This window comes from Adiantum capillus-veneris, chromosome 2, assembly GCF_014529385.1.
Source record: "Adiantum capillus-veneris isolate H3 chromosome 2, ASM1452938v2, whole genome shotgun sequence".
In the NCBI taxonomy this organism is placed as follows: domain Eukaryota; kingdom Viridiplantae; phylum Streptophyta; class Polypodiopsida; order Polypodiales; family Pteridaceae; genus Adiantum; species Adiantum capillus-veneris.
The window spans coordinates 39,065,095-39,089,844 of record NC_140932.1 but is presented as its reverse complement, the minus strand read 5'-3'; positions in this window follow the sequence as shown (position 1 = coordinate 39,089,844).

The window sequence follows — 24,750 nt, the reverse complement described above, 5'->3', positions numbered from 1 at the left end:
TCTAGTTTATGTCAAGACGAATGAGTATGGTGCAAAGTTGTTCTAGGATCCTTATAATCGTTGGGCTGTGAAGGTTGAAACCCATCCTACGGAGTTCAATCAAGCGCCAATGGTAAATTTCCAAGGAAACAATACTTACATCTCCATAGATGGTGCAAGTTATGTATTGACTGATGAACCGGAGAGAATCGATAAGCTTGGAGTGCTTGTCAATGCGTTTCGAGAGGAAACCGTGCAAGATAGAGCTCCATTCTTAGACAATGAAATAGGAAAGCTAGTGGCAAGTTGGGATGTGACTTTAGTGCCAACGGATGATCTAACTAAGATATTTTACCGACGACAAAGCGGTGACAACATGGTGTATTACGCCCAGAGACCAATGGCAATGACTGAAGTTAACCCATTCATGAGCCGAAAGTTGTATATGTACACTTGCGGATTAGAGACTGGCAAACCATATTTTGCCTTCTTTGACTGCAATGGTGGTCAGTACGAAGGATTGGATGCACAGCAAGTGAGAGCATTGAAATACAACGGAATTCCTGTAGAATTCGCAACGAGAGTGGACTCACCAAGTAGGAACGACATGTTCAATGAATTTGCGAGAACATCGAGTGCAAGTCTTCGAAGACCTCTTGCACCAGAATTTCCGAGTACAAGTGCCATGTCAGGTCAAGCTAGTTCTAGACCTGGAGCGACTTTTCATACATCGTATCCACCACCACCGTGGGTACCGCCAACTAGAGGTGCTTCAATGCATGTGAATCCACCACTAAGTGCGTTTAGGGATGGCAATGCGACTATGAGAGAGTCAGGAATGCCATACGACCACAGGCTAGGACGAGAACCTCCGACGATGGGTTCAGGGAATCCTTTTGGGAATCGAATTGCAGAACACTCCGGGAGAGTAAGACCAAGCCATTTCCAGAAAGGAGTGAAAGCTTACAACGGATCAGGTGATCCTCATGATCACTTGGCAAGAGTCAGGCAGTTTGCTAGAGCCGAACACGTTCAGGACTTACACACGTTGATAGAGGGATTTGGATTAACCCTAGAAGGAAAGGCTCTTCAGTGGTTTCAAACTCTGAACTTGGAAACTTTTACAGCCTAGAAGAGCTTGAGAGGGAATTCATTACAGAATTCTCCAAGACGGGAATGAAGCATGATGATCTATCAAGCTTGTACGGGTTCAAACAAGAGAAGGGAGAGTCGATGAGGGATTGTGCGGCTAGGTTAAAGAAATGACTAGATGTCCACAAAACGAGAGACCAACACAACCTAGACTCATATCCATCTTCTTAGAAGGTTTGTTAGACGAGGCAATGTATAAGACTCTGTACATGAAACATCACATTGATATCGATCAGTGCATCCATGATGCAATTGATTACGACGACAACTGCAATGATGTCAAGAGTATACATAGTGCCAAAGAAGAGGATCACAAGTCAGTGCGAAGTCAAGTCGAGGAAATAACTAAAGAAGTGGTTGAGAAAATGCGGCAGATGTTTGTGACGCAACCACCACGAGTTCACGAACAGTATTGGAGACCGGATAGACCATATGTTTGTGGAGTGTGTGGAGGCAATCACCCCACTGCTCAATGTTTATCCAAGCCGAAGATGGTGCGACCAGATGGCAAACCGCCATTGTGGTGTGACTTTGATAAGAAATGGGGAAACCATGAGACAAAAGAGTGTTATAATAGAATACGACACATGGGGGAGCAAGCTATGAAGCAAGCAGGTGTAGTAGCAGGGGATATGGCTAAGCCTGTACTGGAAAGTCAACCATTACCTCCAGGTGCCGCTGCATCTGTGCACTTTGTACAATCCTGAGGAAGAGGATCAATACGCGTAAGCCTTAGTGCCAGTAACACCTTATGTAGAAACGGAAAAGTTTTGGAAAACGGATCCAGCGGAAACATGGAGAACTCCACCAATAGGGTATAATGAAGGTCAATACAATATGGACTTGAATACGCTCATGTTCATAGCAGGACAAGGGAGGCCGGCTCAGCAGCCTAACTCTTATGCAAAAAGAGCGCTGAACGCACCTTTGGGACCATGCTATAACTGTGGAGGAGATCATTTGATCAGAGATTGTCCCGGTCCAAAACAGTCGAGAGCGGTAGATGGAAACACTGTGCCTATGCTGGTGCGATACTGCTTGGAATGTGGTATCAAGCATTTGGTTGCAGATTGTCCACAAAATCCGGAATTTAAGAAGAAACAACATTGAACTCGGTCACGGTAGAAATCTCGACAAGCAGTGGAGAAAAAAACACTGACGTTGTGCCAGTAGATGTGTTAACCCGTGCCCAAGCCAAAGAAAAAGGGGAAGATCCAACCGAAGCAGCTATCCTGACTTGCAAATTAGTGGTCAATGGATGAACCGATGAAGACTAATTTGAGTAGCATCTTAGCCACGTGTTAGCTGAGAGTTAGAGCATCTTAGCTCAGGCTGACTCACAAGCAAAACACGTATCAAAAGCTTCTTAGAAGATGTTCATTTTTCCCTTAAAGAGAGAGAGAACAAGAGAAGAAGAGCATGCTGGGCTGAGGAACTTTCCTTAAGTTTTTAGAGAGTGTGCCCAAGCTATGTGCTCTTATGCATCTTATGCCTGACTTGAGCTTATCCTATAAGCATTCCATAATTTTCCGGTATGACTCGCTCATAGAGAGAGGTAACAACAAAAAAAACGCAACCACATCTTGACCTACCTTCCTTGCAGGGTCGTGATTGTATGAAAATGACGTAGCATTGGCACTTTGCCTGTGAAATAAGTCCTAGATTTACGCCAAGGTTTCCTTGCATTATTCCAGTACCTTCGGAAGATCTGAAAACAGGTTATGCCTTTGGACAACTCTTAGTTGTGGTTCCTCCTTTACAGTACTCAAGTGAGTTATAAATGGAGTTACCATTTAAACCCAAGTGACTCTTAGTTGTGGTTACTCATTTACAGCACTCAAGTGAGTTATAAATGGAGTTACCATTTAGACCCAAGTGGTTGCAAACGGACAACAATGTTGAAAATCAAGATATTCATCTTGGTTTCATTGAACCTCCTCACGCCACCAATTATCGGTCATATAGACAACTGGCTCACTTATGGGACGTCAATCAAGAGAACACCAGTATTCTTAGAAGATGTTACTACTTGTGTTTTTGAGGACGAAAACTCTTCCTTAAGGGGGAAGTAATGTCAGGACACGGGTCATGTACCCTAAGAACTAGGCTAGGCAAGGACTACGGCCAAGGGCCGGGCTAGGCAGTGTGGACATTTTATTTCCAATGTTGAATCAGTCCTGACCCCCTTACTGATCACAGGGGGCAGAGTTCCTCGTTAAGGGCTCTTGAATCCACGAATTTCTTTTTATGCGGTGGAAAAACAATGGGGATTAAAACAGACCCCGACCACCCTCTGAAGATTCAGAAGAAGATTATGGTCCGTCTCCACCTACTAAATACAAAAGAATGGAGATGCAACTTCAACACCAAGTTGGCATTTATGCTCGATAGATGCTCTAGTACTCCAAGGATCCCCAATACACATTGTTTTTAATCCGCACCCACTTGACGAGATACATTCTCGATGGAGTACCATTATTTGTTCACCTTCCAAGCCAGCTTTGAAGAAGAACACTACAATATCAAAGTAGAGGGTATACTTTTAGGATGAATTTGATGAAGCGGTAGAGGGGCAAGTTAGCAAACTTATGAAGACCAAGAGGCACTTGTGGAAGAAGAGTTAAGTAGGAGACTATCCTGAATACATGGGTCGGAAACCTACTTTGAGAATGCTTGAAAAACAAAGAAAGGTGTGCGATTTGAGTGTGTTTCGAGTTCATCCTGGTTCTCTTCTAACAAATCAGTTAGAAAAGAACCAGGTTCTTCTTCCTATGATTCTACTGACGAGGATAGAAAAAACATGAAGAGACGAAAGACTCAGAGACATAGCAAAGGCAAGAAGAAGGCAAAGAAGAGCAGATTCCACGGAAGATCTTGGAGTCACTTCGACAATTCAAATGAGGATACTTTGTCCTTCGAGAACTCAGATTCTAATGAGCCGATGTATGCAACAAAGAGGAAGTACCTATACGAAACCAACCAATACAAATCATCTAGAGGATAGGGGCAAGAAGCCTAAGGATTTGAAGGAGGGTGGGAAAGCATTAAAGTTTGATATGTTTTTTGTCTTTAAGGATACCCACAAGGTCCTCGCTTTCATCCAACAGTTTGATATCGCTTACTCTAGAGGATGCTACTTACAGAATTCCAAGATATGAAGATGGCATCCTACATCAAGGGAAATTCACAAACCTGGTGGTCTTCCCTACTTCTACGGAGGAAAGAACCCACGAAGTGGTTACAATGCAAGCAATTTTTCACTTGTTTGTGGCTCCCTCCAGAATACAAATGTTGTTGTGCCGCTTTGTGGGCACGGGGTGAAAGATGCAAATTTGCATACATATTCGAGGTTTTGCCAAACTTATGAACAATTATAGCAACTGTTATGTTAGTAAGAGGACTGAGATGTATGCTAAATGTGGGTTTTTGTGCCTACAAATGGAGTTGTTTCCTGCAAGCCGAGTTGTAGTGATGCTGCCAAAATGTGTCTTTATAAGCCAAATTTGCAGTGTTTGATGTGCTCTCCATGCTTGTCTTTACGGATCCTCAATCGGAGATACGGTGAAGAATTTATGTCAGTTTAAAGTTGTGACAGGTTGTAGATCTGAGCCGGATTTGGCAGCTAATGATGAAGGGTCAAAGTTGATATGAATGCATGGGGCTGAAAGAATCATTTTATGAAACGTGTCGATCTTTCAGATCAGCAGTCGGAGTTCTGGTTGCCAAGAAGTTTCACTGGGGACTGGTTTTGTACCAGTTTGGTAATCTCGGTTAGTGTGCCATCTGGGAGTTTTCGGCTTCAGCCAAGTACTCAAATATGGTGCACTTAAAAGGGCAATAAGTGCTCAAGAAGAATCTTGTGCGGAATGTCATATGTTGCAGTGCACTGGTTGCTGGAAATGCTGGTGGACTTGTGATCGGCACTACCATGGATGAGGTATATGCATAATGTAGTGATTTTCCATTGCTCGATAGGGTTGTGGAAAAAAACCTCTGGTGTCTTTAACTGAATGCGAAGGAAAGGCCTTTCTCCAAATGCAATCACTTATACTTGCATCATGAAGGCAAGTGGTACTATCCAAGAAATCGAAATGGGCAACAAAATTCACGATGATATTTTCAGTCAAGAGTTGCTGCAAATAAATGCGGTGTGAGGCAATGCTTGGTCATTGTGCACGCCAAAGATGGTGTCTATGGATGGAGTGGCCGCCAAAGAGGGGCTGACCGCCTAAAAGCACAAGGAGGAGGGCTTCCCAATATGGCAATAAGGCCGCCCAAAGGATGACCGCCCAAGGTTAATGGGTGGGAAAACGGTGGGAAATAAGGGAAGGAAAATGGCGAGCAGCGAGCTGAGGCGCAGGGGAGTGCAAAGAGAAGACGCAGAGGACATGGCAGGCATCAAACATCGACGCTCATGAAGCAAACAATTCTCGGAGTCCCATCGCGCTCCTATCTGGTACGAACCTTGCGGATTTCTGTGCATGTGATATGCCGGCCTGCCACATCATCGAGGTCGCTCCCATGCCATGTCAGTCACGGCGCCCTTACTGTCGTAAAGGGAAAAAGAGGGAATTTTAGTGGAGTTTTCCTCAAGGGAAGAGTAGGAGTATTTCATAAGGAGAGCAATAGGAAGAGAAAAGAAAGGGAGGAAGAAGAAGTACAAGGGGTGGGGGGGGGAAGGTCTCTCTCTCTCTCTCTCTCTCTCTCTCTCTCTCTCTCTCTCTCTCTAGGGACCTTGAAGCAACAAAGGAGGAGGGCGAGAGAAAGCTCTCGAAGTTAATAAGGGGCTCTCCCTCTCTCGAGCCACGGCAAATAAGTGCTCTCTCTCGGACTCGGCTCAAAGTTGATAAGGGCTTTCCCTCTCTTGAGCCACGGCAAATAAGTGCTCTCTCTCGGACTCGGCCAAGGCAAAGGAAGGAGAGAGAGAGAGAGAGAGAGAGAGGAGGCACAAAGGAGGGAAGGTGAACAAAGAGAGTGGCTCGAACCTCAAGGCCGGCGGAGTTGAAGGAAAGGAGGGGCACTGCAAGGAAATGAAGGAAATAAGGGCAAGAAGCAAAGAGTTTTACTTGGCGATTACAATTTGCTTTCATTGAATTGGGATTTTTTTATTAGGGTTTTTCAAATCAACGGGCATACCATAGATGGCATATGTAATTGATTTGTAACGAAATTATTGGGGATCAATCATTGGAAGAAAATATTGATTGCCAACATCAATTAATTGTCGATATCTTTTTTCAATCTGTTTTAACCATAAATTGTGTTCCTAATCGTTTTCGTCTCTTAAAGACTCTCTAAAAAACCCTTAAATTTTTCCTATATGCACCAAATTCCCTTTGCTTCACTGATTGTCCGTCTACAGCAAAAAGTCTGACGGTTTCCAAGTCGACCCCGGAGACGAGCGCACTTTGACATATTTGGTGAACCTGACGTGAAATTTAATGAGGTAGAAGGAGCCAATCATGTCAACAAGCCAAGAGAAACAGATGTAGAAGATTATGGCGTTAATGGCTACTATTTTGCAGCAGCAGTATGCAAGTCAAGTGCAAAATATGAATCAAAATTTGGGTACCATTTTTTTTAAACTGAGAAACAAGAATTGCAACAGTCTGCAAAAATTGAAATGGGCGGATTTCAAGGGAAGGATAGCACATAAAATTTTTAAGTATTGGAGCTAGTAATGGAAAAGAGAAAATATGAAGCGTTAGATAATTGGAAACAGAGATGATGCTACAATTAACACTTGAAAATGCCAAACACTCATTTTTTTTATCAACAGGGGATTTTTGATGGTTATGATCTAGTAGGATACTTAGAGTGCTATAACAAGGAGTTGGAGCTGCATGGGGTGCCAAAAGAGAACAAGATTCTAGTACTCGAGAGGTTTGTGGTCCCAGATTTAATTGAGCGAGTTAAGGGGCTTCAACAACAACATATGCATAGCTGGAGCGAGTTTAAAGCTGCATTTATCCAAGAACGTTGGGATCCAAGCATGTATATGAAGATGATGAGGATTATGTTAAAGTGCCTACCTATGCGGAGGTTTGCAAGCAAATTAGGGCTAAGCTTGAAATTGCTATTGATGAATGCTTGCTTGAGGATGATGGGCTATTTACAAGATAAAGATGATGGGCTATTATAGGATAAAGATGATGGCCTATTACAGGATAAAGATGATGAAGAGGTTCTCAAAGCTGTCTATGCAAAGCTTGGAATTGCAGATTCCATGCTAATGGCTGAATTTGAAGACTTACAGGGTCAAGAAAAGAATAAGGATTTAGAGGGTCTGTACACACATGAGGGTTCACCGGGTATGGATGTACAAGAGCATCTATAAGACTTGTGTATATCAAATTTACAGGGTTTGGATACAGTGGATTTTAAGGGCTTGGATGAGCATGGATATGTGCTTGAAGATCTGCATGGTGATGATTTAGAGGGGGTGTAGACTCCTTCTTTAGCAAGGTTTTGTGATGAAAGATCCCAATATGGTAGAATGATCATGAACTGAAGATGCTTATTCAAAGGGGGTGCATAGTGATATGGACAGGGTCGACGTAAATACAATTTTCGAACGCATATGACTGGGTTCATTGTCCCGATGATATGGGCAAGGACATGAATACAATTTTCAAACGCATGCTGAAATTTTTGCTATAGAAGTTCAAAGATATTAGGATGAGGGGGAGAACCTTGATGAGCAATCTACAACAGATGTGGCTAGTATACATACCATATGTGGAATGCCTAGTTTGTAGCCTGAGATATGTAGAGTGGAAGAGCGGTGGATCTTGACCTTATGTGCTTATTGGAGGAATATTTTGAAGGCTTCTTAATTAAGGATACAAAGGGTACCGATAAATCTGGTTTCATGCATAATCATGTCTATCTAGATGTGGTTGATGATGACCTTATGTAGTTTTTGTTGGATGATGCTCTATTTCGTTTTGGGCATACACAAACTAGGAGAATGTTTTTTGATGAATCTCGGGAGTCCAATGAAGATGATTTTCCCAGAGCCTTGATGTGTCCAAATATGAATGATCGGAATTTTGATGCTAGAGGGGGTCAAGGTGAATTACCAATCCTCCTACCTTGATTGATGATCAAAAATTGGATGAGCCAGTTGCACAAGGGATATGGAAATATCTAGTGATACCTGTTGTTGTATGGGATTTGATGTTGCCCTATGATGTCATGGTCCAAGGTAATTGATTGATATACCATTTGATCTGGGTGGTCCAAGGTAATTGATTGATATACCATTTGATCTGGGTGGATATGTATATTTTTGTGATTTGGGGAGATTGACTTATATACCATATGATCCAGGTGGGATTCATGATGGTTTATGGGTCAATTCATGCTTATGCTCTATTGTTGGGAAATTCTTGTGTTTTTGTTACCATATACATGTGGTAGTGATGTGTGTGAACACACTAGGACCGCCGGGGCATTTTTTCCCTCTTTAGGAGGTTTTTTCCCCCGTGCATTGTATATACGCCCATCACTCTAGGGCTATCTATCTTTCCATTGCACACTAAGTAACACACTCTCTATTGTCTGCCTTGAGCTTCCTTCGTCTTCTCCAAGCTGTGTGTGTTTCTCTGCAACCCTAATTCCAACAATTGGTATCAGAGCAGGTCACGTCCTCCCGGGCTTAGTCGCCAGCTGCTCCAGCATACGCCTGCTCACTTTCTCCGATTTCAGTGAGCTTTGGCGAGCGTTCGCAGGTCAAAAAATATTTTGGGAGATCTCAAAGAGCTCGGTCTGCTCAGAATTTTGATTTGGGCTCATTTCGGCCTCCGTTTCCACTACGGGCAGTACTGCACAGGCTATTTCGTCATTTTGTGCAGATTTTCTGTCAGTGTCGTTTTCTGCATAATAGGTGCCTTATAGTCTTCTACGGTTTGTGCTATATAGCACAAGTTGTTCCCGCTCCATTTCTCCTATTTTCGGGCAGTTTTCACATCAGGTGCAGCATTTACCATGGCTGACAACAACAACACAGATGTGTTCAAGATGTTTGCTGCTGAGGACAGGTTGGATGGGGACAACTACCCTATGTGGGCTTATATGATGCAACATGTTCTTGTGTCAAAAGGTGTCTGGAACATTGTGCAGGGCATTGATGTACGTCCTGGTTCTGAAGATGTAGGCGATGTTGAGGATGTTGCACGTCTTGCTGCAAGGATTGCAGCTGTTAGAGTTGTTTTGCCTACGGCAGAACAAGCTCGTTGGGATGTTAAGGATGCGCAGGCTCATGCATTGATTGCGTTGTCTGTGAAGCGCACCATTATTCCTCACATCCGTTCAGCAAAATCTGCAAAACAGGCTTGGGATATTCTAGCAGGTCTTTATGCAAGCCGCAATGAGGCTAAAATTGCTTTGCTGCGTAAAGAGCTAGAGTCGAAGATTATGCATGAGGAAGATGATATGGACACTTTCCTTGCTAGTGTCAAGGATATCAATGAGCAACTCATTTCTGCAGGTGAAGTCATTTTGGACAGTTCCCTTGTGCAAACTGTTCTTGATGCCTTACCAGATTCCTACCAGACTTTTGCTAGTACTTGGAGACTCATGACCCAAGGAAATCCTGAAGTTGTCAAGTTTGATGCATTATGCACATTGCTGTTGCAAGAGTCACTTTCTAGAAAAAACAGGACTAGGCAGCGTGCAGTTGAACAGGCTTTTATTGCTTCTCAAAGAAAGGGTGGTAACAGTAATTCAGCCACTTCTTATGGTTCTGCTGCGAGTGGCAAAAATTCTGTTCCTAATGCTTCTGGTGGCAGCACTTCGTCTGGAAATTCTGGTGATAAGGGCAAAAAGAAGATGCGTTGCCATTATTGTAAAGCCAATGATCACTTGATCAAGTCGTGTCCTAAGTTGAAGGCCAAAGAGGCTAAGAAGAAAGAGGGTGGTTCCACTGCAAATGTTGGTTCCACTACAAATGCAGCCATTGTTGAGTCTTCTGTGAAAGGAGATTGTGATGCTGATGTTGATGCAGAATGGGCTTTTAGCGCAGAGTGCACTTACAATCCTGCTGTCCATGATGCATGCTTGTCAGTTGCTGCAGATTCACATGTGTGGTATTTCGACAGTGGTGCTACAAAGCACATTACCTCACATCGTGAATTGTTTACCTCTCTCGAGTCTGTCCCTCATGGGAATTCAGTCACTTGTGCCAACAACGCCTCTTATCCAGTTCAGGGAGTTGGAAAGATTGTGCTCACTGCTGCTAATGGCAGTTCCTTCACACTTGTTGATGCACTTTATGTACCTGGGATCAAGAAGAATCTCTTGTCTGTATCCGCACTTGCTAGACTTGGACTTGTAGTGAAATTTGTGGATGACAGATGTACAGTTCATGATCTCAGTTTTGGTGATGAAATTGTTGCATCTGGGCTTTTGTGTCGTGGGCTGTATAAGCTCACTTTGAATGACAAGTGTGGACAAAATTTTGCAAATGTTGTTGCAGATTCAAGGGCTATTTCAGATGCAAAAATTTGGCATGCACGTTTTGGTCATCTGAATTTTGCCAGTTTGCTGCGTTTGCAGAAATCTGATATGGTTGCTTCTTTGCCGCCTCTTGAAGCACCTGTCAAACATGTTTGTGAAGGCTGTATTCTGGGTAAAATGCAGCGTTCTAAGTTTCCAAAGGATGGTTCAGTTAGGGCCACATGCAGGTTGGAGCTTGTGCATAGTGATGTTTGTGGGCCCATGCAAACTCCGTCCTTGGGCAATTACCTGTACTTCGTGACTTTCATTGATGATTACTCCAGGCATGCATGGGTATTTCTGCTTAAAGCGAAGTTCGAAGTTTTTATGTGCTTCAAACAATTTTTGGCTATGGCTGAAAATGTCTCAAAATGTACTATGGGCACCCTCCGTTCCGATCGAGGGGGGGAGTATATGTCTCATGAACTTAATGCATTTCTGGCTAGTCGTGGGATAAAACACCAATGTACAATGCCTTATACACCTCAGCAAAATGGTGTTGCTGAGAGGAAAAACAGGTCACTAACGGAAATGGCACGATGTATGGTCAAAAGTCAAGCTTTGCCGCATTCTTTTTGGCTTGAGGCCATCATGTGTGCCACTTATGTACTTAACAGGTGTCCTACGAAAGCTTTGCAGTCTATTACTCCATATGAAGCATGGCATGATAGAAAGCCTTCTATTGAGCACATGCGTGTTTTTGGCTGTTTGGCATATGCTTTGGTGCCACAAGTGCAGCGCAGAAAATTGGATGATAAGGCTGTCAAATGTATTTTTGTTGGTTATAGTGCTGAAAGCAAAGGTTACAGGTTGTATCATCCGCAAACAAAACGTATTCTGGTTTCACGGGATGTAGTCTTTGTGGAAGATTTTGTTCAGCCCTTGCTGTCATGTACTAGAGACAGTAATGTAAGCTCACAGGACATTTATGACACTTTGTTGCCTCTTTTCAGTGGTGGAAATACGAATGTAAGTTCCAATGAGGCAAATGTACAGCCTATGGGGGTTTCTGAAAATGTTTTAGATCAGCCTATTACTGATGCAGATGTACATGATGTACTTGATGAGGAAAGGGCTGAAAATGAGCAGGCTAGAGGTATGCCAAAATGGCTGGTGCACACTTTGCGTGATAGTAAATTGGATGCACCTTTATCTAGTCGTACTCGTTCAGGCTCTCGCCATGCATCTTATGCATCAGATTGTTATGCTTTGGCTGTGTCTAGTTTACATGATGTTGAGGAGCCTTTGTCTTTTGATGAAGCACAGAATTCAGAAAACTGGATTGCTGCCATGAAATCAGAATATGATGCACTTATAGAGAATGACACATGGACTTTATGTGATTTGCCTCCTGGCAAAAAGGCCATTGGTACGAAGTGGGTTTACAAGTTGAAATGCAAGCTGGATGGTGAGATCGATCGCCATAAGGCTCGACTTGTTGCAAAGGGTTATGCACAACAAAAAGGCATAGATTATGAAGAGACTTTTGCTCCCACTTGTCGTATGACTACTGTGCGTTTTCTATGTGCATTGGCAGCTCATTTTGGTTGGTATGTACATCAATCAGACATTGTTACTGCTTTCTTGAATGGTGACATATTTGAGGAAGTTTATGTAACACAGCCTCGCGGTTTTGTCATAAAAGGACAAGAGGACAAAGTGTGAAAATGTAAGAAAGCTTTGTATGGGTTGAAGCAATCTCCTCGTGCTTGGTATGAGAAAGCTGACACTCATTTGGCTAAACGAGGCTTTCGTAACAGTCCAACAGAAATCACATTGTATGTAAAGCGTGAGGATGATGTATTTCTCATTGTGGTTCTTTATGTTGATGATTTGCTGATCACTGGATCAAATGAGAGACATATTGCTGAATTTAAGGCTGATTTGAATGCCACTTTCAAGATGAAAGATTTGGGGCTGTTGCATCATTACTTGGGTATACAGTTTAAGCAGTGTGATGGTGGTATTGCCTTGTGTCAGAAAAGTTACATAGAGACATTGCTATGTAAGTTTGGACTTGAGGATTGCAAACCTATTGCCACTCCCATGGAAACAGGTTTGAAGTTGAGTCTACATGATGCCGGCGATCCTGCTGATGTCACTCTTTACCAAACTGTTGTTGGCTGCCTCATTAATGTATGCAACACGAGGCCAGATATTCAGTTTGCAGTGTCGCAGGTCAGCAGATTTATGCATAGCCCAGGGTCTAATCATTGGCAGGCTGTCAAGAGGATTTTCCTCTACCTTAGTGGCACTTTACATCTTGGCTTGTTTTATCCCAAGGGGGGATCATTGCCGCTAGACTTACATGCTTTTTGGGACTCAGATTGGGCTGGTTGTTTTGAAACGCGAGTGTCCACAAGCGGTTTTTGTTTCATGCTTGGCAGTTCATGTATATCATGGTTGAGCAAGAAGCAACCTACTGTGGCCACTTCGATTTGTGAGGCTGAGTACAGGGCAGTCTTCATAGCTACGGTTGAGTGTGTATGGCTCAGACGCCTTATGGCTGACTTGGGTGTTGGACAGGACACTGCCAACACTATCTACACTGACAGTCAGAGCGCATTGGCATTTGCGAGGAACCCAGTTTTTCATGCTCGCACAAAGCACATTGAGGTGCATTACCACTATGTCAAGGAGAGGCTCTCAACAGGAGAGATCAGCTTGGCTTATGTGCCAACACAGGACAACCTTGCAGATCTTTTCACAAAGGCATTGTCTCGTGAGAAGCTTGAAGCTTTCCGCAAAGCTTTGGTCTTACTCCCCTTTGTGGACTGATCCTGTCCTTAGGGCATGGCACTTCCCTTTACTCATGTGCCAGCTCTCGTTCACCGCATCACTCCAGGGGGGATTTGTTACCATATACATGTGGTAGTGATGTGTGTGAACACACTAGGACCGCCGGGGCATTTTTTCCCTCTTTAGGAGGTTTTTTCCCCCATGCATTGTATATACGCCCATCACTCTAGGGCTATCTATCTTTCCATTGCACACTAAGTAACACACTCTCTATTGTGTGCCTTGAGCTTCCTTCGTCTTCTCCAAGCTGTGTGTGTTTCTCTGCAACCCTAATTCCAACAGTTTTCCCTATAATCGTGGAGGAGAGAATATTCAAATAAGCCAACAACTTGGAAATTTTTTCAAAGCTTGTTCATAGTAGGGAAGTGCTTATGTGTCTACAAGTCTTTGCTTGCAGTTTGGAATAATGGTTGGCACAGAACGGAGGCTGTGCAAGTTTAGACTGGGTGGATGTCATGCCCGACATATGGTGAAAGATGAAAATATGCATACATTCGTGAGGTTTTTCCAAACTTATGAACAATGTTAGCAACTGTTATGTCAACAAGAGGACTAAGATGTATGCTAAATGTGGATTTTGGTGCATAGAAATGGAGTTGTTGCCTATAAGCCGAGTTGTAGTGATTCTACAAAACTGTGATTTTATAAACCAAATTTGTAGTGTTTGACGTGCTCTCCATGTCTATCTTTAAGGCTCATCAATTGGAGCTACAATTAAGAAGTTATGTCAGTTTGAAGTATTGACAGTTTGAAGATCTCAGCCAAATTGGGTAGTTGTGCTAATGAAGGGTCAACGTTGATATGAATGCATGACGCTGAAGTAACCATTTTCTAGAGCGTGTTGGTCTTTTCAGATCAGCAATCAAAATTCTAGATGCCAAGATATTGCCCATTGAAGTTTCACTGGGGGTCGGTTCCATACCAGTTTGCTCTTCCTAATCAGTGTGCCATCTGGGAGTTTTGGGCTTTAGCCAGGTACTAGAATATGGTGCACTTAAAAGGGAAATAGTGCTCAAGAAGAATCTTGTCCGGTATGTCAAGTGTTGCAGTGCACTAATTGTTGGATATGCTGGTGGACTTGTGATTGGCACTACCATTACGAGGTATATACATAGTGTAGTGATTTGCCATTGCTCGATAGGGTTGTGGCAAATAACCTCTATTGTCTTTAACCGAATGCGAAAGGAAGGACTTTCCCGAAATGCAATCATTTATACTCGCATCATGAAGGCAAGTGGCACTATCCAAGAAATCAAAATGGGAAACAAAATTCACAATGATATTTTCAGTCCAGGGTTGCTGCAAATAAATGCATTGCAAGGCAATGATTGGTCATTGTGCATGCCAAAGATGGTGTCTATGGACGGAGTGGCCGCCTGCCCAAAAGCACAAAGAGGAGGTCTACCCACTATGGCAATAAGGCCACCCAAAGGATGACTGCCCAAGGTTAATGGGTGGGAAAAGGGGGAGAAATAAAGGAAGGAAATGCGAGCAGCTAGCTGAGGCGTAGGGGAGGACAAAGAGAAGACGTAGAGGCCAAGAATCAAATGCGGACACTCATGAAGCAAAAAATTCTTGGAGTCCCATCGCGCTCCTATCTGGTATCATCCTTGAGGATTTTCATGCATGTCATATGACAACATGCCACGTCATCAAGGTCGCTCCCATGCCACATCAGTCATGGCACCGTGACTATCGTAAAGGGGAAAGAGAGGGAGTTTTTTTCGGGGGAAGAGTAGGGGTAATGCATAAAGAGATCAATGGGAAGAGAAAAGGAAGGGAGGAAGAAGAAGGATAGGGAAAGTGGAGAGATCTTAATCTCTCTCTTGCTCTCTCTATCTCTTGGCCTCGGCGAGGGACTCTGTGTGTGTGTGTGTGTCTCTCTCTCTCTCTCTCTCTGGACCTTGGAACAACAAAGGAGGAGGGTGGGAGAAAGCTCTTCAAGTTGATAAGGTCTCTCTCTCTCTCTCTCTCTCTCTCTCTCTATTGAGCCACGATAAAGAAGGGCTCTCTCTCGGACTCAGCCACGACAAAGAAGGACGAGAGAGAGAGAGAGAGAGAGAGAGAGAGAGAGAGAGAGAGAGAGAGAGAGAGAGAGAGAGAGAGAGAGAGAGAGAGAGAGAGAGAGAGAGAGAGAGAGAGAGAGAGAGAGAGAGAGAGAGAGAGAGAGAGAGAGAGAGAGAGAGAGAGAGAGAGAGAGAGAGAGAGAGAGAGAGAGAGAGAGGGCACAAAGGAGGGAAGGTGAACAAAGAGAGAAGCTTCACCTCGAGGCCAGTGGAGTTGAAGGGAAAACATTTACTTGGCAATTGGAGCTAGCTTTCATCGGATTGGGATTTTTTGATTAGGGTTTTTCAAATCAACAGGCATATCATCGATAGCGACTGCAATCGAGTTGTAACAAAATTATTGGGGATGAATAATTGGAAGCAAATACTGATTGCCAACATCAATTAATTGTTGATATCTTCTTTCAATCTGTTTTAACCATAAACTGTGTTCCTAATCGTGTCTGTCTCTTGAAAACACTCTTATCTACCCTTAAATTTTTCCAATCCTCACTAGATTCCCTCGACTTGAGGCTTCACTAGCAATCCATCTATAGCCAGAATCCCAACGCTTTTTGGATTGACCCACGAGAAAAGGGAACTCCGACAACACGATGTAGTCACAGCTTGGAATCATCTAAGGATGACCATTAGATGTCTATTAACAAAGTTTTTGGGATACTTCTGTGCTTGCCTCTTGTTTTTTAAAAATCACCTTCAAGCAATAGATTGAGAAATTCTGGTGTAGGCTCCCTAAAGAGATACAATAATATTTTCTATAGCATAATTTTGAGTCCATGCAATGACTAATGGGACATGCCAAACAAGGGTTTTCAATTCATGGGGGCACTCTTACGTACCCTAGCAGCTCCAACCGGACAACAATCAAACAACGGTAACAAGAGGGAGAGAAAGCAACAAAAAAAGAAATCTTTAGGCTTTCGATTGTCAATAGAGCAACACACCAAATAGTACAAAGAGGGTAAATGTTATGGATGCGATGAACAAGGGCAAGGGCATACTTGCTAGGTGCCCCAATAAAGCATCCAAAGATGAGTCAAAGGACAAGCTAGAGAGTTTCAAAGAAGTAGAGGACCAAAGAAGGGAAGGAAAGAAAAAAACAGGACTGGTAGCAGATTTTGTGGGGATCGACCTTGAACAAATGGATGAAATTATGGATCTCTATAGAGCATGGGGCAAAGTAGGAGATCAAGAAGCCCTCATGTTCCTAGCCGGAGGAGTCAAGGAAAACATCATCTCGACTAAATTGGAGGCTCAATTTGGAGTTATGCCAAAGGAAATGGGATCACCTGGTCAAAAAGTTGAGACACCAGGATGGGATGTTTCCATTACACTTGTCATAGGCTGCATTGTTAGTGATTATGACATACTTTTGGGAATCCCTTGGTTCCACAAGAACAATACAATGGTCAACTATAGGGTGAGGAAAGCGACTTTGAAGAATGAGAAGGGTACAGATAAAGTACTTGATGTAAAATTAAAGGGCGAGTCCATTCCACTTGTATGAGCTTCAACCATTTAAAATTAATGAAATCCAGTTTTTTTTTTTTACTTGATCTACTTACATGAGTTATATGACAATAAAAAGTCAAATTTCTTTGACCTTGAGAGGGAACGACAAGACTTTTTGCAAGCTCAAGATGATTGATTCTCTGAAGGCTTATTAGGAGAGCTATCTCCTCAGCGTCCGAATGTTGCCATTGCACCTGTCATAAGTTGCATTGTCAGGGGTTGTGATGTCCTTTTGGCAATCCCCTGGTTCCACAAGAATAGTGGAGTGGTCGACTACAAGGTGAGGAAAGTGACTTTGAGAAGGGTAGTGTTGACAGGCACACTAGTATGTCAGTGTAGTAGTCAATCAAATATGTTTTGCTAATTATCGGATATGCTCTATCGGATTGTAATGAATTCGATTGTAGTCAGTCGGATTGTGGTGAATTGGATATGTAACAATTAGTTTGTATCAAGACTGAGATTGTTTTCCCAATTTTTGGTGAAGTAGTTATAAGTGTGCTTTGCGCTCTGTGAAGGATCTGACTGTAAGGGGATGACTCAATAGCTCTTTGTTGGACGAATGAAGCATTCCTGAATTCTGTTTTTAGTTACTTCTTGTCTCATCTCATATCTTTTGTGTAATAACTCACTGATTCTGAATGTAATTCTGAGTTATGTGAGGTTAAGGGTAGTATGATGATTCAGTTCTCTTTGTGTTGATGAACCACAACACATTTGACAATCCTGTGGGTTATGTTCTCTTTTCTGACGACGTAAGCAATTGTTAGATATTCTTATTTTGTTTATGACTGTTTTTCTGGGATGATGAATGTTCGAGAGGGGTAGGAGATTCTCTCAAATATATTATACAAGGGCTGAGGCCACTACAAGCAACATAGATCCATTTCATTATGATAAGGTCCCTGAAGATGATGGAATTGATCCACCACATGAGGAATCACTGTTAAAATCTGGTGAGGAGAATTTTGGTGCAGCAGAGGGAAGGGAAGTGAGGCAATTTGTTGGGGCGTTACTCTTGACAGGAGCACCTGCGAGAAGAAGAAGGCGACTCCACTTTGACCCACTACTGAGGGTTTCTAACAGGTAAATACCTACAAGAATCCCAAATCCTATCCCCATGGCTCAGCCGCCTCCTAACCCAAAGATTAAATCATCAAAGTTCAGAGGGACGTCCAAAGAAGATGTAGATTGTCACGTGGTGCAATTTGAAATGAGATGGTGATAGCCGTTTTTTCGGCTCTCATAAAATATTTCAAGAAGCCACTTCACCTCACAAAAACACCCTAGCACAATGACTAGGCTCGCTTTTTCATTGTAAATAGTGTGCGTGCGTTTAGGGTTTTTATCACATTTTTTTAATTAAATCATTGAGAGAGTCATTGGGCTAGGAGACAAAAAAATAAATTTATAATATTACGGTCCTCTTTATGTGTAAATATTTTATATCACATAAAGGACCTAAGTATAAAGGGTTTTTTGTTTCCAAATTTTCTATATTTATATAAATATATATTCCTAAGTGTGTGTTATGAGGCCTAAGTATGCTAGCTTCCATCGCGTGTCATCCCTTATAAATATTCTACTATCATTCTATCCATTAATCTCTACTCACACAAGCCTTGAAAAACCCTTATGTGACTTCACCGTAAAAATTCACCAATAACCTTATCGGCTCCGTCATATTTTTTTCCATCCCTCCCCAAATAAATATTCACAAGTACATAGGTTTCATCTTCAAATAAATTCCATAAATCATTCAAAGTAGAGAATAAGTGAGGGTCCCTTTCCTCATGATTTTCCTCCTTTTATTTTATATATTTTGCCACCATGCATCCCACGTGTCCATTTTTCATGACTAGCTAGCCTATCTTTTTATCCCACCAGTATATATTATATTTCATACTTATCCTATACCATACATGTGTTCAAGCTCCTTGTCAATATTAGGTCATGGTTGATGTATGGGGGGCTCATCTGGAAGACTAAAAAGGAAAAAGAATCAAATAGTGGACCACTTCAAGCCTTATTAGGTGTTGCAGGGACAACTTTTTGCTCGAATTTTGGCACCTTTTTTTGATCCGAATCTGAGTATGTGTCCAAAAGAGAAAATGTAGCTTGTGAGCCGAAGTATTTTTCATAGTGTTTTCAGAAATTTTGAAGTCAAGGGAGATTTTACATGAAATTTATGGCCGACTTCAAAGCTGCCACCTCATAAACCAAAAAATCTTCCTATTTTCTCTCACCCTTCCACACACCTACTCAATCTTACACACTCCTCCCTCTCTTTCCCACACCCAAACGTGCAACTCCCATGTCCTATTTCACCCTCTTCACCATTGCCACTTCTCTCACACCTCCATAGCCCTCATCCTCCATTTCTACACCCCTAAGTGCTCCCATTTCTCTCTACATATATGTCCATATTACCATATCCTCTTCAGCTTTCTAAATAATTCCTAAAAATCAGAAAAAATCCAAGGTTAACCTCTGTAAATGAAGGATTTTATCATGAATTATCCAAGGTTTCAAGATAACATAGCTTCATCGATACCCGCTACTTTGCCATGCTGACCGCTTCTTCTACCGGTGTTGTAAAGAGGTGAATGTCAACTTCTCCAAAGCTTCAACCTCGCTTTACAAGATTATCACTTCTCTAACTCTGCTCATCATATATGTCACATTTGGTGAATGATTTTGTAAATATTTTTTAGTGATTATTACTAACCACTAACCTTATTGTAAAAATACACCCTCTACTATGTATTAGAGTAGGCACTCCCAAATTATTCACTCAATCTTCTCTCCTTTCATCCTCAATAGTTCTCTTCCCTTAAGCCCACATCCATGTGACTCAAAGGATAAGAGAGACCCACCCTCATTTAAAAAACTAAAAATATGCATAATCTTTGATTTCTTCAAATAAACTTGATTAGGTCAATCCTAATCGGAGCTTCTAAAACCTATAAATAGAGTCCTTCTCTCCCTTGTAAATCAACACATGATCACACTACACCACACCATTCTTCACACATAACACACCACTCTTCAAGCCTAGTTGTGTAGAGTGTGTGCATTTTGAGCGCTCTATTCCATCACTACACATAGGTGCATGGAGAAGTTTGAATTTAGTTATGCCATCTAGAGGAGGGGAGTGATGCCATACTCTTCATCACACTTGTAGCCTACTCTTGTGCATAAATAAGATTATAGTTTTGGGTGCAATTGTATGCAGCAACTACGACTCTCTCTCCAAATTGACTTGATAAGTTGTCTCATCAGGTGGTTGAAGGTATGTTGTCCTTGAATTCTGTTGTGCCATTTCATGCTTGGTGGTTTTAGGGCTTGTTGAATTGTTTGCTTAAAAAATCAATTGTAAGAGGGTGCTCGGTGAGAGGGCTCCCGTGACCCTAAGACAATTTGTGTATTGGCAACAAGGTGAAGTTTTGTGTTGTCTCTCTGTTTCTCACCAAGCTTTGTGTGCATCTAGTCTTTAAGGCTAAGACTGAGTTGGGTAAGTTGATTTGTGCTCTTTACCTCTCTCTCGCGTGGTGAATGTTTGTGTTTTGTGTGTGTGGCCATCTTGCATTCCCCTCTCTTTGTGTGTTTGAGTACAAGGAGGTATCACGTGCGTCCTAGTTCGTATCTACAACTAGGTGGTGCCTCTTTTCTTGTTTGATTTTTTGTTGTGGGTTGTTGTTGTCTTTGATTGTTCTTGCCCCAGCCCCAATTGAGCAGCACGAGAGCCTCGAAGGGTGTTTAGAGGCCGCTCTTCTTGCCACCCTACCCGGACCGCCTCAATTTTGGTGCCCCCACGGAGGAAGGCTTGTGTATGTTTTCGTAGGTTCAACCTTTAGCAGAGTCAAGTATTTTGCAGAAATCATGAGAATTTGTACGATCCTTTCATTTCCATTGCAAGGCAAAAGGTACACATAATTGTTAGTACTAAGTTGCAATTTCAACATGTAATTCGTAGAATTTTAGGTCCTCTTAGGTTGGCCGAGGTGAGCGCTTCAGTAAATCCTTTTATTTTGCCAATCATTAGATATGACCTTATTTTGGATGTCTATATTTTTGTTTTGTTTTAAGCATTAGACTATGCATAGACAATGGATAATGGCCCAAGAATAGAGGTTTGTCCCTTCCATTTCACTCCACACATTAGAGTAAACGTTGCAATTAGTAGAAAGATTCATTTTCAACAATGTATGGTGTTCATGTTTAGTGCCCAAAGAGTAGGAGAAATTCTTGCATCACCAAAACCTATCATCCTACCTCTTGTTGATTATCATAGATAATTTGATGTGCATCCGTAAACTGCAAAAAATATTTTGCTTGCTGGGTATGTTTGGCCAATATTGCACATTGATGTTCAACATTGGTGTAAAAGGTGCCACAATTGTCAGATTAATGGAAACAAGCGCCTGTTGCATGGTCCACATTAGTTAGTCCTTGCAAATGGTCCGTTTGAAAAATGGGGCATTGATGCTATGGGTCCATTGCCTAGGACTAAAAATGAAAAATTGTATATCTTGGTGGCCATAGACTACATGACTAGGTGGGTAGAAGCTCAAAGTGTGGCAAGAGTAAATGAGAGGACAATTAGCAAGTTTGTGTACACTCACATTTGTTGCAGATTTGGCACACCTTTGGAGATTGTTTCTGATAATGGTCTAGGATTTACGAAGGGCTTTCTCATAGAATTTTGTAATGAGCTTCACATTCTACATCGGCATAGCACACCCTACTCTCCTCAGTCAAATGGTTTGGTAGAGAAGGCTAATGACATCATTGTAGGAATCATCTGAAAGATGGTAAAGAACAAGAAAAAGCTATGGGATGACTTCTTGGATGGAGCATTGTGGGCCTATAGGACTACCTACAAGGAAGCAACAGAGTTCACCCCCTTCCACCTAGCCTATGGTCAAGAAGCTTTGCAACCCATCAAGCTCAACATTCCAACAATGTGACTTCATGGAAAGGTGGCACAAGGCGAAGAAGCAACATGGGAAGATATCCTTCTCACCCTCGCAGAACTAGAATGGACAAGGGAGGTGGCTTATGAGTGCTATAAAAGAAAGGCTACGTAAATAAAGGACAAGCTCGAAAAAAAGGTGAAATACAAAGGATCAAGGAAGGAGATTTGTTGCTAAGGTATGATAATTGCCTTGACAATTTCTTTGATGTGAAGTTCAATACTAGATGGCAGGGTCCATACATTGTAAAGAAGGCCTACTGTTCACGCTACTATCAACTCATGGATTTGGATGGCAAGGAGCACCCCAAGAAGGTGAATGGGTATCCATTAAATCCTTACTTGAGTCGAGTTCTACCAGTGGATCTACAAGAGCATCGAACAGCTACAATACCATGTAAGTCTTTGGGTTTGGTACTACAAGATGAAGAGTCAATTAAGGCACCAAATATCACGAAGGATCGAAAGACACTCTCATTGGAAGATATGCCTTTTGATGGTACATGAATGTAATCATCTAGGGGAGGGCTAAATGATAGCCATTTTCTCGGCTCTCATAAAATATTTCAAGAAGCCACTTCACCCCACAAAAACACCCTAGCACAATGATTAGGCTCGCATTTAGTGTGCATGCATTTAGGTTTTTTATAACATTTTTTTAATTAAATCATTGAGCGAGTCATTGCGCTAGGAGACAAAAAAAATAAATTTATAATATAACGGTCCTCTTTATGTGTAAATATTTTCTATCAAATAAAGGACCTAAGTATAAAGGATTTTTTTATAAAAAATTTGTATTTATATAAATATATATTCCTAGGTGTGCGTTATGAGGCCTAAGTATGCTAGCTTCCATCACCTGTCATTCCTTATACATATTTTACTATCGTTCTATCCCTTAAGATCTACTCACACAAGCCTTGAAATACGTACCCTTATGTGACTTCACCGTAAAAATTCACCAATAACCTTATCGGCTCCGTCATATTCTTTTCCATCCCTCCCTAGATAAATATTCACAAGTACATAGGTTTCATCTTCAAATAAATTCCATAAACCACTCAAAGTACAGAATAATTGAGGGTCCCTTCCCTCATGATTTTCCTCCTTTTATTTTATATATTTTGCCACCATGCATCCCATGTGTCCATTTTTCATGACTAGCTAGCCTACCTTTTTATCCCACAAGTATATATTATATTTGATACTTATCATATACCATACATGTGTGCAAGATCCTTGGAAATATTACCACTTCAAGCCTTATTAGGTGTTCCAGGGACAGCGTTTTGCTCGAATTTTGGCACCTTCTTCTGATCCGAATTTTAGGATGAGTCCAAGCTAGAACATGTAGCTCGTGAGCTGAAGTCTTTTGTATAAGTTTTTCAAAAATTTTGAAGTCAAGGGAGATTTTACATGAAATTTATGGCCGACTTCAAAACTGCCACCTCATACACCAAAAAATCTTCCTATTTTCTCTCACCCTTCCACACACCTACTCAATCTTACACACTCCTCCCTCTCTTTCCCACACCCAAACCTGTAACTCCCATGTCCTCTTTCACCCTCTTTACCATTGCCACTTCTCTCACACCTCCATAGCCCTCATCCTCCATTTCTGCACCCCTATGTGCTCCCATTTCTCTCTATATATATGTCCATATTACCATATTATCTTCAGCTTTCTAAAGAATTCCAAAAAATAAAAAAAACTCCAAGGTTAAACTCTGAAAATGAAGTATTTTATCATGAATTATCCAAGGTTTCAAGATAACATAGCTTCATCAACACGCGCTACTTGCCCATGTTGACCGCTTCTTCTACCGGTGCTATAAAGAGGTGATCTTAATTTCTCCAAAGCTTCAACCTCGCTTAACAAGCTTATCCCTTCACTAAATTTTCTCATCATACATCTCACCATTTGGTGAATGATTTTGTAAACACTTTTTAGTGATTATTACTAACCACTAACCTTATTGTAAAAATACACCCTCTACTTTCTATTAGAGTAGGCACTCCCAAATTATTCACTCAATCTTTGCTCCTTTCATCCTCAATAATTCTCTTCCCTTGAGCCCACATCCATGTGACTCAAAGGATAAGAAAGAACCACCCTTATTTTAAAATATAAAAATATGAATAATCTTTGATTTCTTCAAATAAACTTGATTAGGTCAATCCTCATCGGAGCTTCTAAAACCTATAAATAGAGCCCTTCTCTCCCTTGTAAATCAACACATGATCACACTACACCACACCATTCTTCACACATAACACACCACTCTTCAAGCCTAGTTGTGTAGAGTGTGTGCATTTTGAGCGCTCTATTCCATCACTACACATAGGTGCATGGAGAAGCTTGAAGTTAGTTATGCTATCTAGAGAAGGGGAGTGATGCCATACTCTTCATCACACTTGTAGCCTACTCTTGTGCATAAATAAGATTTATAGTTTTGGGTGCAATTGTATGCAGCAACTACGACTCTTCTCTCCAAATTGACTTGATAAGTTGGCTCATCAGGTGGTTGAAGGTATGTTGTCCTTGAATTCTGTTGTGCCATTTCATGCTTGGTGGTTTTAGGGCTTGTTGAATTGTTTGCCTAAAAAATCAATTGTAAGAGGGTGCTTGGTGAGAGGGCTCCCGTGACCCTAAGACAATTTGTGTATTGGCAACAAGGTGAAGTTTTGTGTTGTCTCTCTGTTTCTCACCAAGCTTTCTGTGCATCTAGTCTTTAAGGCTAAGACTGAGTTGGGTAAGTTGATTTGTGC